This window comes from Sciurus carolinensis, chromosome 2 (genome assembly GCF_902686445.1).
Source record: "Sciurus carolinensis chromosome 2, mSciCar1.2, whole genome shotgun sequence".
Taxonomy (NCBI): domain Eukaryota; kingdom Metazoa; phylum Chordata; class Mammalia; order Rodentia; family Sciuridae; genus Sciurus; species Sciurus carolinensis.
Genome location: NC_062214.1, coordinates 78,884,940 through 78,893,226, shown reverse-complemented (window position 1 = coordinate 78,893,226; position 8,287 = coordinate 78,884,940).

Here is an 8,287-nt window from a genome sequence, read left to right as displayed (position 1 = left end):
TGATGTTTGATTCATTCTGTTATTTTTCCTTCCCCCCAACCCCTCCCACCCCTCTTTCCCCACTATACAGTCCCTCCTTCCTCCATTCTTGCCCCCCTCCCACCCTCCATTATGTGTAATCATCCACTTATCAGCGAGATCATTCGTCCTTTGGTTTTTTGAGATTGGTTTATCTCACTTAGCATGATATTCTCCAATTTCATCCATTTGCCTGCAAATGCCATAATTTTATTATTCTTTATAGCTGAGTAATATTCCATTGTATATATATACCACAGTTTCTATATCCATGCATCAATTGAAGGACATCTAAGTTGGTTCCACAATCTGGCTATTGTGAATTGAGCAGCTATGAACATTGATGTGACTGTATCTCTGTAGTATGCTGATTTTAAGTGCTTTGGGTATAGGCCGAGGAGTGGGATAGCTGGGTCAAATGGTGGGTCCATTCCAAGCTTTCTAAGGAATCTCCACACTGCTTCAGGACCCTCTTTTTTTTTTTTTTTTTTTTTTTTTTTGTGGTGCTGGGAATCGAGCCCATGGCCTTTTGCTTGTAAGGCAAGCACTTTACCGACTGAGCTATCTCCCCAGCCCCAGGACCTCTTTTTAAGAGGGTAATTGTGGTTTGGATCTGGAATGTCCCCCACAAGCTCGTGTGTTGAAATCATGGTCCCCAATGCAGCAAGTTTCAGAGGGAGGACCTTTAGTCGATGATTGGATCATGAGGACTCTGACCTCACCAGAGGATTAATCCATTGGACAGGTAAACTCACTGATAGCTGAATGGACTACTGAGAGGTGGGACCTGGTTGGAGGAAGTAGGTCACTGGGGGAAGAACCTATAAGTGGGTATCTTGTCCCCAGTACCATTTATGCTCTTCTGTGGAGTCTCATAGTCATTCTGCGCTCCTTTCAGGCTCTTGACAAATTATTGGCTACAGATTTTGCCAATAAGCACTGCAGGAATTCCTCCTCTATCTAGCTCCTCCTAACATCTCTTCTATAAAAGGAAGAAGAGTTAATAAAGTGTTGTTTGTTTGCTTGTTTGCTTGTTTTGCGGTACTAGGGATGAAACCCAAGCACTCTATCTGCGAGCTACATCTGCAACCCTTTTTATTTTGAGACAAGTTCTCACTAAGTTGCCCAGGCTGATGTTGAACTTGCCATCCTCTTGCCTCAGCCTCCTAGTATCTGGGATTAAAGGCAGGCACCACCATACCTGGCTCATAAAAGTTTTTTGAAGTAGACAATTTGGAAGTAAAATTTTGAAAATTCTATTTAAAGTGGCATCAAAAATTATAAAAATACCTTGGAATGAATCTATCAAACCTCTACATTGAAAGCTATAAAACATTGCAGAATTAAAGGCAACCCAAACAAATGGAGAGATATGCTAGGTTTTGGATTGGGAGATACAAAGTTGCCTAATGTGGCAGTTCTTCCCAAGAGACCTGTAGAGTCGATGTAATTCCAACCAAAATCCCAGTAGGCATTGTTTCTGTTTGCTTTTTAGAATTTTAAAAGTCAATTTAAAAATTCATATGAGGGCTGGGGAGATAGCTCAGTTGGTAGAGTGCTTGCCCTGCAAGCACAAGGCCCTGGGTTTGATCCCCAGCACCGCAAAAAAAAAAAAAAAAAAAAAAAATTCATATGGATTTGCAAAGGATCTGAAATCAGCAATTTTTTAAAAGAAGAACCAAGTTATAAGGAAGACACCCTTAGTTTGTCTTCTAAACAGATGATTAAAAAAACAAACAAACTGAGGCACAGAGGTTAAGCAGCTTCTCCAAGGTTGCACAGCTAGTAAGTGAAAGATGGTAAAACCAAGAAATCTGAGACTATGACTACCCTGCACAATCTCTCCTAATCAAGGTTTTTCCCTGGTGTACTTAGTTAGCATAGTGCCCAGCAGATGGGAAGCACTCAATAAAATTTCTTTGTTGTCACTATTATTATTATTTAAGATGTCTCAATTGAAAAGGCTCTGGCAAAAGAAATAAAAGGAAATCTGACCTGCCAGGGAAGATTTTAAAATCATCAGTCCCTGAGGCTGCGCACTCAGCAACACATTATCTTACTTCTCTTGGAGTATTAGACTTCCTTGGCACTATACCAAAACCCTGCAACAGGGCATTAGTCTGTTTATCTCTGCTCCAGGAGTTTATCCAGAGCAGGGATCCTGGCTTCAACCACCCACACAAAGGCTTGGCATGGGGAGGGGGCACAAAAAAGGGAAAATTGGAATAGAAGGTTCTCGGGTCCCTTTCAAGCCCATGAGGATCTGCAATTCTTGAGGCCCCAGCTCCCTTTACATGGCATGTCATCCTTCAGCCAAGTCCTTACATGGTGCTGTGCTAGAGTCATGGAAACCTGTAGGCGGCAGATGCTGAAATGTAGTTAGGAGTGGAAGAGGGCTTGAGGGGGTGGGTAAAGATTGTGAAAGATAAGAGAGGAGGAAGCTGGGGTGGGAGGGGAGACATCGGCCTGCAGCAAAGCCAGCCGACTCAACAGAGGAGTTCTAGGTTGAGCAAAAGTGTTCAGTCTCTAGCACTTTGCTGTGTGCTGAGTCATTGATTTGGGTGCTGCCCAGGAAGAGTGTGACCTCTCTTCAAAAGCCTGAGGTGAAGGGCCAGGTGCACTGGTGCACACCTGGGACCCTGTTATGGGGCGCAACTTAAGAACAGACCGATCACTACTGAGAAGTCCAAATTTGAGAGTCTTTATTAAGCTGGCCGGCTGACTGACTCACACAATGCCCCCAAAAATGGCTATTGGGAGAACAGCCCTGACCACAGGGTTGTAGGGGTTCTTATACCAAAAATCACATCAATCATAAGTGTCTGTTGCTGTGATTCGAAATTACAGCAACATCATGAGATCACTGACAGAGGGGGAAGTGGGTCAAAATGACCCTTACCTAGGTACAAACTAAAGAATGGGTGCTAACATCCACACCATCACCATCCACATGGTACATTGTTTAGGAGCAATAGGGATCAAAAGAGAGCAATTCTTTACTACATAGGAGTTGCCATTGTATAGTATTAAACATGTCACACCAAGTAACTGATGATGGGCACAGAGGCGGGGTGTTCCCATGGGAGAAACTTATTTCCTACATAACATGGAGTCTCAGAGCAAAATGGAGTCTGTTTAGTCATTTCCCTTAGAGTCTGGCCTATAACATTCTCATGGAGCCAGATCTGTCAGCCCATCACAACCCCAGCTACTCAGGAAGCTGAGTCAGGAGGATCACAGGTTCAAGTTCAAAGCTAGCCAAGACCTGTTGCAAAATAAAATAAAAGGGTGGGGGATGTAACTCAGCAGCAGAGAGTCTCTTGGTGTTCAATCCCCAGTACTGAAGAAAAAAATTTTTTGAAAGAACACTGAGGGCAAACCTGAAGATGCCAGCCACCAGAAGCAGCAGCTCACTGCGCTCCTCGTAGTTAAATTATCCAAGTGTCTCCACAGTGGTCACCATCACAGAAAGGCAGACAAACACCCATCACCTTTTCTAAAGGAACCACAACCTCTGTCTGGATTCCAAGAGACACTTGGGGAGCTAGGTGCAGCAAGGTATGCATGAATAATGAGTCAGGAGGTCCTTGGAGAGGTAAGACCATAGAGAGCAGGAAAAATCAGGAGAGTCCTGAATGCTCAGATGCCCTGATCATCAGGAAGGACAGAGGCAGTCATTCAGGACAAAGTAGAGTGGACACTTTAGGCTTAAAGTCAGTGTTTAGAAGGGCTTAGTTTCCTGCCTCCTCTGTACTCTCAGACAGCAGTCCACAACATTCATTATGATCCTGATGATTGCAGAAACAGCAATCAGTATTACACAGCGAATATGAAGCATCTGCTGAGTGCTGCTCGGCTGTAAAGGAGACTGGGGGACAGGAGAAGGAAGGGCCAATGTGCTTTCCTATTTATTATTCCACTGAAGCCTCAGAGCAACCTATGGGAATGTGGGGTTCGACTATCCTCTTTGTTTTACAGATGAAAGAACCAAGTCTCGGAAAGGTGAGATAACTTGCTCACCATAGCTACTAAGTGACAAAATAGGATATGAAGTTCATCAGGCCAAAAGTTCTTGCATGATGCCCCATGCCACAACAACTAGCCCTCGTGCAGCTGTCACCTCTAAGCATTCCTCTGAGCACTAAGAGCCAAGTCACCTTGCTACCCACTTTGCCCATATTATCTCACTTAACCACCAGGACAATCGTATAGATGAGAAACAGGGAAAAGTAACTTGTCTAAAGTCGCATAGCACCAAAATGGCACAGCCAGGATGGGAACCTTGTCTGTGCCTCACTTACTTAGCCTTAACTATCAACTACAGATGGAAAGCCATACAGTCTCCAGGCTGGAAGGATCATGGAGAAAACTCATTCCAAATGCTGGGTTACGGGAGGATTCTCTAAGACTGACAGTAGCATTAGGCTAGCAGTGGCCACTGAAATGGCACCAACCCAGATGGTAGGGCTGTTGAAATGCCTGGGGGTGAAGCAGCCAGAGTGTTGGGGAGCTGCTGTTCCTGTTTCAAGTCCCCCAGGTTAGGTGTCTAGGTCAGCCCTGACCCATGTCCTTGGGTCCCAGTTACAGAGCCACCTGTGTTCACTGACAGCCACCAATGCTGCTGGCTCTGTGGCCTCAGCTGCTGTGTGCCCCAGATGCATCTTTGTGAGCCAAGCTGTGCCAGAGGAGAAAGGAAGCAAGTGGAGGAAGAAGGAGGCGGGGAGGGGGCGGGTGGTGCAGGGAGCAAGGGAGCAAGGGCCATGGAAACCAACAGAGGCCAGACAGGGATAGAAACTGCCACTTTGACCCCTGCCCCAGCTGCGGGCAAGTGGATAAGTGAAGGGGCCTGTGGGACTTGAGGCTTGGTAATGTGGGCTCAAACCCCAGTTTTACCCACCTCCCCCCACTATAAAATGGGAACATTAACTTCTTGTGAGGATACATGAGAGCATTCATGGTGAAGTGTCTGGCATCTAGTAGTTGCCTGGTACATTATAACCTCCTCAGCACCCACCCTAAGAATCAAAGACCCTGCCCTGTCTCTCCAGCCTTTTTCAGGCTAGTGTGGAGCCCAGGGGAATCTTTTAACAAATAATTCTGCTAAGAGGCAGAAAGATGCAAGCCTCACTTTGGGGCTGGGGGCGGGGGAGCATCCTCCTTCCCGTGGGTTCCCAGGGCCCAGCAGAATACATGCTATTCAAGCTGGCCTTAAAGGAGCTTCAGGGTTCAATCAGTGAAGAACAGAACCACAGGAATTGTGAACTAAGGGGTTTAGTATAGGAATTAGACTTCTCACAACTGTGGGAGGGCTGGGAAGTGGAGAGGCAAGAAGGGAACCGGAAGATCAGAGAAGAGGTCACCATTCAGTCAATCTGAGAAGCCAAACGCTTCCTTCCATCAAATGGGACTGACTCTGGGCAGCTGTGCTTTACTGGAGCTCCCACATCTGTGAGTCTGCTAAGAAGTACCTGGTGGTAGGCCTGGAGCTGGTGTGGGCCAGCAAGTCAGCAGTAGGAGAGAAGAACTAAATGCAGGCCAGAGAGTGAGGGCAAGCTGGAATCCCCTCGCACTGCAACATCTATCATGCCTCTAACCACAGCACCCTTCAGACAGTGATGGCTGCCTCTTCACTTCCGCCTTCCAAATCCCATCTTAACTCCTTTTTCAGCCAACTCTTCTTTTTGAGGCTCCTCCTCCAGGGGCAATGGCACTGGTGGGGAAGGCTGTTCAGGAGGAAGAAAAGCCAGGGACTTGGAATCTGAGTTCTGTTCAGGCTCTGGCACTTTGGTTAGAGAGGCTGGAGCCCAAGGTATCAGACATGGGCCTCAGAAATATGGACCTCAGGTCCTGGAGAGCAAAACTGGATGAATCCTCAGAGAACGTGAACTCCACCACCTTACTACAGATGGACAGTCAGGCCAGGCCGTGCTATAGATTGCGGCAGATCCCAGACTACTACTCCATCCTCTCTGACCAGCACTGCTGAGACCTGGGCCCCAGCTGGTGAGCTGGCCGTTTCCACTGCCCAGGCAACTGTGAAAAGAGCATGCAGTCATGGGCAGAGCCCCAGGCCAGGGTGCCAGCTTGCCTGTCTGGCCATGGACAACTGCACAGCCTGCAGCTGAGACCAGACCAGGCCAACTGAGGGAGCAGGTGCACAGCTGGGAGGGTGCCTGCCCATCCCCACAGCCACTGCCTTCCTGGGCACCATCATCCTAAGGCTATCTTTTAAAATATATATATATATTATTACAAAATATTTCAAATATATATGAATCCATAATCACATTACATACACCTAAACCACTATCCAGTATTATTAGAACTTATCGTCATATTGCTTCCGATCTACTTTTCATGATCTATGAAGTAAGGCATTTTTGATACCAAAAAAAAAAAAAAAGAGAGAGAGAGACCAAACAAAACAACCCAGAACTTCTTCCCATGCTCATTCCCCTTCCTGTCCCCAGAGGTAACCACTGCTCTAAATCAAGGTTTATCACTCTTGAGTAATTTTTATAGATTTGCTACTTATATGGATATCTTTAAGCATGTTAATGTTCATATATATAATAATATATATGCTATTGGTACCTACTCTTATGCTCTCCATTTTTTTTTTTTGTACCAGGGATTGAACCTAGGGGCACTTCCCACTAAGCCACATGCCCAAGCCTTTTTTTTAAAATAATTTTTTAGTTGTCAATGGACTTTATTTTACTTATTTATATGTGGTGCTGAGAATTGAACCCAGTACGTTGCACACGCCAGGCAAATGCTCTCTCACTGAGCTACAACCCCAGCCTTCCCCAGACCTTTTAAATATTTTATTTAGAGACAGGGTCTTGTTAAGTTGCTTAGGGCCTCTCTAAGTTGCTGAGGCTGGCTTTGAACTTGCCATCCTCCTACTTCAGCCACCCAAGCCGCATGTGCCATTGCACCTAGCTTCTTTCCACTTTTTTTTTTTTTAAAGACATTAATGGACCTTTATTTTATTTATTTATTTATAATGTGGTGCTGAGGATCAAACTAGAGCCTCATACATGCTAGGCAAGTGCTCTACCACTGAGCCATAACCCCAGCCCCACTTTCCAGTTTTTAAGATTTACATTAATTCACATGAGGCTAGATAAAGGGTCAGCAAAGCTTTTGTATTTTGCTTTTGTTGTTATTTTGTTTTTTTCAGCTCTTTAATAATTAAAGAACATTATTCATAGCTCCTGGGCTGTATGAAAACAGGTCATGGGCCAGAGTTGGTAAACTGGCGAGAGTTTGCCAATGCCTGCTCTAGGTCTGATTCTCTAGTATGAATATCCCATAGTTAATTCTGCTGTGTTCCTAGTTGTTTCCAATCTGTCACTACCACACACAAGAGACGGTTACATCATTGTGTAAATGTGTGAGTCCCTCCAGGATGTACACTCGGAAGTAGCAAGGCTGAAACATTGGGCATAGTCATCTTTGACTTCACAATACAGTGCCAAGTTTCTCTCCAAACTGGCAGGGCCAATTTACACTCCCAGCAGGATTTTAATGAGCATCTCTGTGTTTCACATCCCTTTCACTACTTTCAAAATGATATGGTTGGGGGCAGTGGCACACATCTGTAATCCCAGCGAGGCAGGAGGCTGAGACAGGAGGATCCTAAGTTTGAGGACAGCCACAGCAATTTAGTAAGGCCCTAAGCAATTTAGTGAGACCCTGTCTCAAAATAAAAAATAAAAAAATGACTTGGGATATAACTCAGTGGTAAAGCACCCCTGGGTTCGATCCATAGTACCAAAAATAAAAAATCAAAATAGTATGAAATAATAATTCATGGTCTTTTCTGTTTACAGTGTATTCATTTCTATTATGGTTAAAACATCTTGTCCCATGTTTGTGAGAAATTCAAGTTTCCTTTTTTATGAATTACATGTTCATATCATTGCCCACTTTTCTTTTTGGTTGGCTGACTTTTTAAAATATTAACGTTTATAGGAATTCCTTAAGTAGTGTGTATTTGTATCCTTTGTTGAGGATGTGAATTGCAAATATCTCCTCCTAATCTATGATTTCTCTTTAAACTTTGTGGTATGTTTGGTTGACTAGAAGTTTAAATAGTTAAAAAGTCAAAGTTTAAGTAGAAGTCAAATCCATTGTGATTTTTCTTTGAGCTTATACTTTCAATATTTTGTTTAAGTAATTACGTTCTACCTGTAAGGGACTAAATGCAGGTGTCCTTACAAAATTCATGTATGAAAATCCTAGTCCCTGGTGTAAGGAGGTG